Source organism: Balaenoptera acutorostrata, chromosome 2, assembly GCF_949987535.1.
Source record: "Balaenoptera acutorostrata chromosome 2, mBalAcu1.1, whole genome shotgun sequence".
Taxonomy (NCBI): Eukaryota; Metazoa; Chordata; class Mammalia; order Artiodactyla; family Balaenopteridae; genus Balaenoptera; species Balaenoptera acutorostrata.
In genome coordinates, this window is record NC_080065.1 from 62,227,299 (window position 1) to 62,238,467 (window position 11,169).

Here is an 11,169-nt window from a genome sequence, read left to right on the forward strand (position 1 = left end):
GGAGCAGCTGGTAACTAAAATCATGCTTTTTTTAAAAAAAGTATGTGCTAAGTCACAAACTTTCTGGCCCAAAAAATAGGTTGGACTAGATGAGTAGATCCCTCCTACAGAGCAGATAAACCTTAAGGTTTCATATACCAGCTCTAAAATTCAATGAGTCTAATAATTATCAGCTGTTCCCAGATTATCTTTAAATCATCACACCTCTTCCTTAATAAATACAACCTTGAGTAATTTTGTTGTTGTTGTACTAAAGAACTGTGAAATACCCCTACTACGGATGAAGCATGCCAAATTTAGTACTTTAATTTCAGGGTTAAACATACAAAGGATCAGAAGCCTAATGGTGTGTGAAAAGAAAATCACTGTAAACACAATAATCGTGCGATTCTTTTTTTCAATTTAGAATCATAAAATCTTAGAAATGGGAATAAACATGAAAGTCTTGTTTAACTTCCTACCCAACCAATGATCCTTTCTACAGAATCCTTGATATTTTTTGAAAACCTGCCCGAATACTCAATCCTTTTGTATTCTAATTAACTCTAAAAGTAAATCTTAGGCATATGACTGAACCTAACACACACAGATGGCTTAAAAAGGGTTAGTTAGGTAGGAGATAAGTAGAAAAATGTTAGAGGTTTTTTTTTTTCTCTTTTCAATTTCTCAACCATTGGTATAGTAATGCTCAAAATCTCAAGCCACATTAAAGATAAAGAAGCACACCAAGATCACTTCCAAACTCAGGTTAATTAAATACAATAGTACCAATTCAGGGCTTCCCTGGTGGCGCAGTGGTTGAGAATCTGCCTGCCAATGCAGGGGACACGGGTTCGAGCCCTGGTCTGGGAAGATCCCACATGCCGCGGAGCGGCTAGGCCCGTGAGCCACAATTACTGAGCCTGCGCGTCTGGAGCCTGTGCTCTGCAACAAGAGAGGCCGCGATAGTGAGAGGCCCGCGCACCGCGATGAAGAGTGGCCCCCACTTGCCGCAACTAGAGAAAAGCCCTCGCACAGAAACGAAGACCCAACACAGCTATAAATTAAAAAAAAAAAAAGAAAAAAAAATAGTACCAATTCAGTGAACCTCTCTGACACGTATATTAAGAGAATCAGTGTAAAGATATAGGGATTGTGTTTGACTACGTGTTGAACTTGCCAGCAGGAACAATCTCAATCCCTCGGGACCTAGCACAGGTCCAGTCAGGGCACAGGCAATCCTTAGCAGGCAATCTTTACTTCATTAACTTCTCTGAAACAAGACATCTCTCAGCTCATCTCCTGATGTCCAAGGTCCCTTTCACCTCCATAATTCTTCCCACAGAACATGTCATTAAGGAGTGGCATGACACTTCTGCTAGGGATGGTACATGATATGGAATCATGTGTTTGCAGAGATACTAAGTGAAAGAGTCTTCAACTAATCCGAAAAAAAGTTTAGAGCAATTTAATAAAGAGGATGACTCTCAAAAGCATCTAACTATAAAATATTTTGTTTTCTCCAAATCAAAGTTAAGCCTTTTGTTTGACGTATATTGTATCTTTGATTAGAGAAACGATACCAGTTGTAATGATTCGAATACTATGCCAAAGGTCAGTCTCATTTGGAACTTGTTACAACCTAAAATCCACAGGTATAGCATCTTAGGTTATAATCACTCAAGCAGCAGACCAATGTTGCTACTCATATAAGCTAAATTCCCTAAGCCAATCCTCATCATAAATTCAAAGAGAGGAGTTCACTGTGACAGCTACAAGCTTTCCGTGAAAGGCTGTGATAGTTTACCTTTATTTGTACTGGAAGTCTTATCACAAATGGACTTTTCCCAGGTTCCTCTCACCACCACATTCCCTGGGCTCCCCCCACCAGAAAAACCAAACAACAACAAACAAGCAAAGGTTTTCAAAAACCAAAAACTTAGTCTCATCCACATACCAAAAACTTAATCTTGTCCATGTTAGTCACTAAAAATCGTTCCTCTTGAAGGAGAAAAGCAAAATACAGTTTGCAAAAATAACCTGTACATCTTTTGTACATACATACATAAACGCAAGCAGACGATACAAGGCACATCAAACCCAGATCCATTTTAGTGAATTCCCTCCAGGGCCCAAATGTGTGTATTATGCAACTGCCACCATTCCAGACTTTAATCCCTGTCTGTGATGCAGTGATAAAATACAGATGACCGGAGTATAATCTACTAGGTACGTACGTATATTTGCGAAGAGACAAGTTAAAACAAGAATTACCAAATTCTCTGGAACCGTGAAAATGACGGAAGGTGTAACAGTTCTAAATCACAACTTTTCCTTTGGGTAGTCTTTTAGCAACCTGTCCCTACCCCCCTCAAAATCCTCACACGAGAGCGTTTTCATTGAGGTTTTGAAACGATATCCCAAAGGAGGAAGGGGTAGTGGTTATTTTAGAAGCTACTCCAGGTAAGACACTCATACACTTTCCAGAAGCTGAAAAGCCAGTGAGATACTTCACCCCGTCTCCCAAAGAGCGATAATGGGAGTAAATGTAATCCAGATCCCTGAGCCACAAACAATCCAAAGCTTCACCCACTGATTTCCTAGGGCACAGGCCTCGAAAAATTGCATAATGGGCAGCTAAGAATTAGAACAAAATTGTAATGACCTACATTCTAGAACGGAATCCATACAATACCTATTCCAAAAGCGGTTAAAGGTAAGAGAGGCGGTCAGAGCATCCGTGGCTGAACCCGAGTCCAAACGCTTCCGCCCCACCAGCCACCAGGTCCGCTTCCCCCACGCCGAGGCGACCGATCCGGGCGGACAGGCTCCAGGTGGGAGAGGTGGGAGGGGAGGGGAGTAGAGGGGGCACAGCAAGCAGCAGCCGGGGAGCGGGCGTCGGCGGGCGGAGGAAGGAGGAGGCATTCCCTCACACAAAATGGTGGCGCTGGCGCGGAGGCCGGCGCACCTGGGGCGCGCCACACGCCCCTCGGGGGAGCAGGCCAGTCGCTCGCAGCTGGACGCGCGCCCCGGGCCCGGGTGGCCGGCGTGGGCCTGCGCCGCGCCCGAGTCCTCGGGGCGGCCCGCAGCTCGTGGTCCGCGTCACCGCCCGCGCGCGGGGGTGCGGGTGCGGGGCCGCGGGTGCGGGGCTGGCGGGGCGCGAGGCCGGCAGGGCGCGAGGCCCGACCGGGCAGCCTCGGCCTGGGCCCGCGGCCCCCGCCCAAGACGGGCCGCGCACTCACCTCGGACTCGCCGCCGGAGCTCGGGAAAGGAGGCGGAGCCGCGGGAATGAATGAAGCCGGCGGCGGCTCTCTGGCGACCCCAGGCCGGGCCCGGGCCGCGCCGCTCGCGGCTGCCGGGGCCGGTACAGCCGTCCGCCCCTCGCCCGGGACGCCCGGCTCCTGGTCGGCGGGTCGGCCGCAGCCCACCGTGCCCTCCGCCAGCGTGACGCACTCGCGCCGCAGCGCCTCCAGCCTTTGCAGACGCGCGGCGCCCGCGCCCACCGCGAATCCCCCCGCCCGCCCGCGCCGCGCGGCCCCTCCTCGGCGCCCGGGACGCCGCCCTGCCTCCCGCCGGGCTCGCTGGTTAGGCGGGCGCCGGGCAGGTGCGGGCTCGGCCGGCCGGAGAGCGCCACGCGGCCGCCGCCCCGCCACCCGCGCCCCCTCTCCCCGCTCCCGCCGCCGTCGCTAGCCCCAGCTCAGGCAATGGCCGGGTATTAAAGAGTGACCTTGGCTTAGGTATAAAAATAGGTGCGGGTAAGCTGCGGGGACCACGACGCTGAATTTGCGTATTCCTTTAATGTCAACATTCGCAGGATCCCGTTTGCACGCCCCAAGGAGTTCTCCTCTAGCGAGGGGCGGGACCTCCGGGAATTTACCCAGGGTGGGCGAGGCCTGCCGGCCTCGGACAGGGATGCGGAGGGTGCGGACGAGGACCACAGGCCCCCGCCAGCCACCTCCCTCCGAAACCCACTGCCACACTGGAGGATGGAAGGCGAAAGGAAGTCGACAGGCCCCTTCACAATCTGGACAAGCCCAAGTGCCCAGACTTCCATCTTGAGATTACAAGGAACCACCAGATTCCTGCGTTGAGCCTTTCTCTTTCAGAAACTAGCACACGCAAAACTATCCCTAACCCAGAAGAACCGCGGTCCACCCTCCTTTCCTCCCCTTCCTCTTCCAATTAATTTCCCTTGCCTTAGCGCCCAGGGCCCTTTTGCTAATTACACTCCCACGGAAGAAAGATAAACTCTCAAGTATTTAAAGCATGGTAGATTTCTTTAAAGTAATGCATGCCATGGTTTAAATATGTTTAATAAATGTACTGAGGAATAGTATTTATTTGAGTAATTTTAATACTTCGTATTATCCATAAACTCTGGAAAATAAACTCATCATTCAAGAGCCGTGGCACTGTTTTTAGCTCATCCAGTACCTTTGAAATTGCTTCTTTAATTCCTCAGAAATATTTAGCAATCATAGTACCGACCTTTCATGAAGTTACTAACGATCAATGAGATCAATAAATACTTCAAAGAATACTTGTTGATACAGAGATATTTGGCTCAGATTTTTTTCATCAAATAGACTTTTCTACCTTCAGTTGCTCATAAGAATCAACCTCACATCTGTAATGTTTTTTTATTTGTAGTATTTAATTAACAGAAATCTTAAATGTTATACATAAAGTAATTACCATTTTTGTGGACCTTAACAATGAACTAGATTTAATTGAGCAGGAATTTTGAATAGTTGGGGGTTTTTTTTGAATTTTTGAATTTTATTTTATTTTTTTATACAGCAGGTTCTTATTAGTCATCCATTTTATACACATCAGTGTATACATGTCAATCCCAACCGCCCAATTCAGCACACCACCACCCCCGACCCCCGGCAGCTTTCCCCACTTGGTGTCCATATGTTTGTTCTCTACATCTGTGTCTCAATTTCTGCTCTGCAAACCGGTTCATCTGTACCATTTTTCTAGCATCCACATGCATGTGTTAATATGCGATATTTTTCTCTTTCTGACTTACTTCACTCTGTATGACAGTCTCTAGATTCATCCACGTCTCTACAAATGACCCAATTTCGTTCCTTTTTATGGCTGAGTAATATTCCATTGTATATATGTACCACATCTTCTTTATCCATTCATCTGTTGATGGACATTTAGGTTGCTTCCATGTCCTTGCTATTGTAAATAGTGCTGCAATGAACATTGGGGTGCATGTGTTTTATCCACAGCAAATCTTGAATGAATGAAGTTATATAACTCTGGAATTTATATTTCTAGGACTGTATGTAAGTCAGAGTCCCCAGGTCAATTCCAAACAACTGCCACTTGGGAAGATGTTCTTTTGGCTACCACACTACAGGTGTTGAAGCCTTGGGCCATAGAGTAAAGCTAGCCAATGCAACTTTTTATGTTTGAAATGCATGAGTGTGATTGGCTTTTAGCTATTATTGTAGTCGGTGGCTACTTGTGCCTGGGAACCCTGTCTTTCAAATGTCTGGCCACTCTGTTAGGAATCAAAGCCACACTCACCTAGCCCCATAAAAGATAGGGTCCAGTGGCCCCTCATTCAAGCAGCTAAACCCAGCTTTCTTCCTGCAGCAAGGATCTTTACTGCAGAGACCTGCTGAAGAAGTGCTGTTTCCTACCTATGAGGAGTGTCCTGTGAGGAAGCTCTGGCTTCTTTCTCTTTACTTGCAACATGATAAGGCTTTGAGTGTTTTAAGAAAAAAAAAAAAAAAATCACCATTTACATCCCTCTTTGGCTGAGATACATGAAATCTTGCTTCTGTGTTTACCCATATTCTGAAGATCCATGTGCTCTTAGTGCGCAAAGAATTAAGAAAAAAAAGTCTTTATCAGATTAATACATGCTGTAAATCACTACCAAATATTTTGAAATATGCTTTGATGCTTTTGTCTAAAAAGTTTTGTAGCAAGTAAAAAGATTATTGCTTTGGTTTTTGTTGTTGCATATGCTCGCTTTAATTATTATTTTGTTAAGTTGTAAGCAGAAAGAAACATGTTAAGAGTTCTTACTGCATTGTTAGTATATGACAAAAGTGGAATGAAACCATGTTAAGAGAGACTGGTTACAACACTGGACTTTGGAGATTGCTGATACAAATGACCCAGAAAAGAGCCCTTAAACTGTACTGGAAAAGAGAAATTCCTAATGGCTAAAATAATGGCTAATGTTTTTGTTTGTTAACAAATTGCAAGGCACTCTACTAACTTCTTTGTGGAAATTAACTCATTTAATTCTAATACCCGTCCTTCGAGGTACATACCCGGTTTACCTGCAAGGAAATTGAGGCACACAGAGAAGCTAAGTAATTTGCTCAGGGGCACACAGCTAATAATCCTGGCAATTTGGCTCAAGAGCACACTCCCTTAACCAGTGTTCTATACCGCCTTTCATGGACACAAAATCTTATGCCATATAATTGAATTTCACTTTTGAAGCCCTAAAACATACCAAATACCAGTGCCTTCAATGTTTAAATAATTTCTTAGATCCAGTAGTATTTTCCTGGACATGAAGAGGGAATTAAACCCTTAGTTAGAAAGAAAACTTGTAAGACTTCCTCACATATATATTAAGCAAAATTATATAATCTGTTAGTTTTTGAAAAGCAAAAAAAACCAAAACAAAAAAAAAAACACAAACTTTTAAGGTTAATTGCTCTCCAAGTTTTTTTCTTTTTCAGGTTCCAGAGAGCAGTTATAAGTTTTATTTATACATTTATTTAGTGAATGGAAGAAACACATTTCCTGAGAAAAGATTCATCACCGTCTTTGACCCTCCATTAGACTTAGATGGGTAGAATTAGGGTCCAATGTATACAATACACGTTTTGAATTCATAATATTACAATGAGAAGGTTTTCATGACTGAGGTAGCCCAGGGACTTCTAGATCTAAAATATTAGCCAGTTAGTTAACTAGTTAGCTAATAGTGTCAGCCATGGAAAATGGGAAGCGAGAAGGTAATCTTTCCTACTCACCCTAGAAGAATGTTTTATTTTTTTCCTCAGGTATGTAAAGTATGTCACAGGAATGCTTTAATTATTAAAAGCAGTATTTTGTTGGGGTTTTCTTTGTCAAACACTACTACTATCTGAGGATTTCAAATTCCTGAATGGTACTATGCACTGAGAAAAAGAAGAAAAAAGAACTTGAAGAACAAGAGAAATAACAGGTTTGAGAAGACCAGTTACATTTGTTCTTCTGGTTTGGTTTGATCTAATATGAGATACAAATTTAAGCACAGAGTATTTGGTAAGTTTAGGCTCAGTTTAAGAGAAAGAAGATGTGGTATTTTTCATAATACTGAAGAAAAATTACATATTTATATCCATATATAGCAAGATGCCTAGTTAATATCCATTTTCCCCTTCTCTTTGCCAGACCCAATTTTGTTCAGGGTGGTAATGTGTCCAACCAAAACTATTTTCCTTCCCAGACTCCTCTTGCAGCTTATGATCATTTTGGTCAATGAAATGTGAGCAGATTATTTGGTATGGCTTTCCAAGAAAGCTTTTTTTTTTTCCTGATAAAAGACACGCTGAGCTATCCCTTTGCCTTTTGCCATTTGTACATTTTTCTCCTTCCTGCCTGAAAGAAGACCTTACCTCTAGGATCAGAGCAGCCGTCTTGCAACCGTGAGCTGACCATGAGAATGAAACCCATGTATTAAGTACGCCAGAGTCAAGATATAGTAACATGGGATAATCATGACATAATGGAGCTACCACACCAGTTCCAGACTGCCTACCCCCAGTCTTCTTGTTCACTTGCCAACAAATGCAGTCCTCACTAAAATTCAAAGTTAAACACTGTCTCCTTGCTATGGCTAGAAAAAAAGAACGCTCTTCTATAATATGTATACTATACTTTATAGATGCTCTTCTTTGATTTTGCTGCTGTCTTAAGGAACTGCATTTTGCAGAAATCAGTGCTCTCTGTGACTCACCTACCTAGTATTTGATGAAGAAAACACACTACTCCCTGACCATGAAAAGAATATCTTATACTTGATCATTTAGTGCATTTGATTTTAAACATTTCACACGTGACCTCAGTAAGTCTCGAATATCACTGTGAGGAAGGATAAGAAGTGGCTGTAGTTAGTAGTCTAGAAACAAGTTACTGGCCAAAGTAATCGCCATGCCAAGTGTATAAGGAATATACAGAAAAGTATAATTATGTTTTTCATTTTTTTTTTTATACTTTTTTTTTTTTTTTAAGATTGATTGATTGATTGATTGCTATGTTGGTTCTTCGTTTCTATGCGAGGGCTTTCTCTAGTTGCGGCGAGCGGGGGCCACTCTTCATCGCGGTGCGCTGGCCTGTCACTATCGTGGCCTCTCTTGTTGCGGAGCACAGGCTCCAGACGCGCAGGCTCAGTAGTTGTGGCTCACGGGCCCAGTTGCTCCGCGGCATATGGGATCTTCCCAGACCAGGGCTCGAACCCGTGTTCCCTGCATTAGCAGGCAGACTCTCAACCACTGTGCCACCAGGGAAGCCCATGTTTTTCATTTTTAATTAAAAACAAGTAGAAGAATCAAGGCATCAAGAGGGATCCTAAAATGAGAATAAGTAGTCTATACTTCATAGAAAGCCACCTGGCAATACATATCAAAAGTGATGAAAGTGTGAATGTTCCCCTTAATACTTAAGGAAACTTTTAAAAAGAAGAAAAAATTAACTACAATCTAATGTTTTTTATTGAGTGTATTTCCTAAAGTGGGTATTGAATAAATGACAAGAAAATAAGTTAAAATTTCAAAACAGTGAAAAAAAAAAGAGTTATGTGCATGAAGATGTCACTAAAGCATTTTTTTTAAAAGCCAAAATGTATAAATAATACCATGAATGTCTAAAGAGGTATATTACTATTAATCAAAGAAATACAAAAAAGTTTGCCTATCTTACTACAGGCAATAAGAGGTATTGTTTTTAATCACTAATAGCAACCACAAAGCTTATTGAAACAGCTACTCACTCTGTAATAGGTTGGCATGCAAATGGACCGCCCATCTGGAGGCAAAGTATCATGGTCACCATTGCCACTGTTGCCGGGTTACGTTTATTAAACACTTATGTACCAAACATTGTACTAAACGTTTTACTTAAATTGTCTTGTTTAATCCTCACACTATCTATTTCAGGTAGATACTATATCCTTATTTCAAAGATGAGGAAACTGAGGTTTAAGGAGGTGAAGAAATTGACCCAAGGTGGTAGAGCAGGAATTTGACCATTGTCCTGAATTATACTAGACTTTAAATGCTAGACTTTAGACTTAACTATACTGCTTCTCAATTAGTATATATCCAAGCTTCTAGAAAATATTTATATTAACACCCTCTCACCCAATATTATATATTTATTAACTGAACATGTGTCTTTCGAAAAGTCTCTTATGCCAGGCACTGTGCTGTATAGACCCTGTGATGTGACAAAGTGACAAATGGGACAGGCAGAGCCAACAAGAAATGTGGATGTGCCTGTAGAACAATGGTTTGCTGGGAGAACTGAGAAGACAACTAGTGCTTTTAGCAGAGTGTAGGGTGTCAAGAAATGAGACCAGAGAAACAGGCAGGACCAGTTATTCCTCTAAAAAGCCCTGGTCAGCCATGGTCAGTATGGACTCCCTCCCAAAGGCAAGGGAGAGCTGTTTAAAAAGTTTAAGTTTCAGAGTGACCCATGTTAGCAAATTTTCTCAGGCTGCAATGGGGAAAATGAATTGAAGAAAATATGACTGAGGCAGGGAACCAGTTATGGAGCTGATTAATTAATCTGGGTGAGAGATGGCAGTCTGGTCTAGAGGTCACAGTGAGGATGAAGAGAAGTAAATGAATTCTAAAGCTCAAAGGTGGGAAGTGGAATCAACAGGACTTGGCAAAATGTGCAAAGTAATAGAGAAGAGAAGCAAGACCACCAGGCTTCTGGCTTCAACCAGGGTAGATGCTGGTGCTGCTTACTAAAATAGGCATCACTAGAGAAGGAGAATTTAGGAGGTAAAATCATGAATTCCATTTTGGTTATGTTGAGTTTTCTGTGCTGTGAGACATTCAAATGGGAACATCTGAAACAGATCTTTAGGAACTGGAGCTCAGGGTTGTCAGGGACAGGAGGGCAATTTCCCTCTCTACCCTTCTTATGTTCTTGTGCTGTAACCAAGCAGCATCCTATGGGGTCTTCCCGGAACAGACCGCGCCCTCCCATGCCCTCTGCTTTAGCTCCTCCCTGAAGTACCTAGGTAACAGTATCTGATTCACATTTCCTGAGTTGTTTTACTGAGATGCTAAAACCCCCACCAAATGGAAGAAGTTGACTATTTGATGACCCGACCTACTGGAGCCTGAGGATTGATAATGTTAACCCCTGTGACATCAGCCGGTTAACTCATCATCCACCAATCAGAGAATTGTGCATGAGCTGATCACATACCCTGCAACTCCCCTCCCTATCTTGCCTTTAAAAATGCCTCCCTGGACTTCCCTGGTGGTACAGTGGTTAAGAATCCGCCTGCCAATGCAGGGGACACGGGTTTCAAGCCCTGGTCCAGGAAGATTCCACATGCCGCGGAGCAACTAAGCATGTGCGCCACAACTACTGAGCCTGCGCTCTAGAGTCCGTGAGCCACAACTACTGAAGCCCACGTGCCTAAAGCCCGTGCTTCACAAGAGAAGCCACCTCAATGAGAAGACCGCTCACCACAACAAAGAGTAGACCCCGCTCTCGGCAACTAGAGAAAAGCCCACGCACAGCGACGAAGACCCAATGCAGCCAAAAATAAATAATTTAAAAAAAAAAAAAAGAATAAAAAAATAAAAATGCCTCCCTGAAACCCATCAGGGAGGTTGGGTATTTTGAGCACTAGCTGCCCTGGGCTTTTTGCTTGGCACCCTGCAATAAATGCTGCACTTTCCTTCACCACAACCCAGTGTTGTTACTGGACACAAGTTCATGTGCCCCATGCACAGTGAGGCCAAACAAACCAAAATATGGGAGTTTGGAGCAGAGAAAGGTTTATTGCAGGGCCAAGAAAGGAGAATGAGTGGCTTGTGCTCAAAAACCCGAACTCCTCGATAATTTTTGGGAAAAGTTTTTATAGGCAAAATTTGGGGTGAGGAGGGTATGTCACTTTCTTCTACTTGGTTGGTG

The 11,169-nt window shown here is 43.4% G+C and overlaps 1 protein-coding gene across 7 annotated transcripts in view; it reads right to left on the bottom strand.

Annotated features, from left to right (window-relative positions):
- FAM169A (family with sequence similarity 169 member A) overlaps positions 1 to 3,884 on the bottom strand; it is a 66,948-nt gene extending 63,064 nt beyond the window's left edge. For 2 of the 7 annotated variants that reach the window (XM_057541437.1, XM_057541436.1), the window contains exon 1: positions 2,675 to 3,201. The gene's annotated coding sequence lies outside the window, so the exon portion shown is untranslated. Of the gene's footprint in view, positions 1 to 2,674; positions 3,202 to 3,221; positions 3,514 to 3,706 lie in introns of those variants that run through there. The other 5 variants (XM_057541438.1, XM_057541433.1, XM_057541435.1 and 2 more) reach the window with 4 other exon arrangements.
- Positions 3,885 to 11,169: the final 7,285 nt, after the last annotated feature.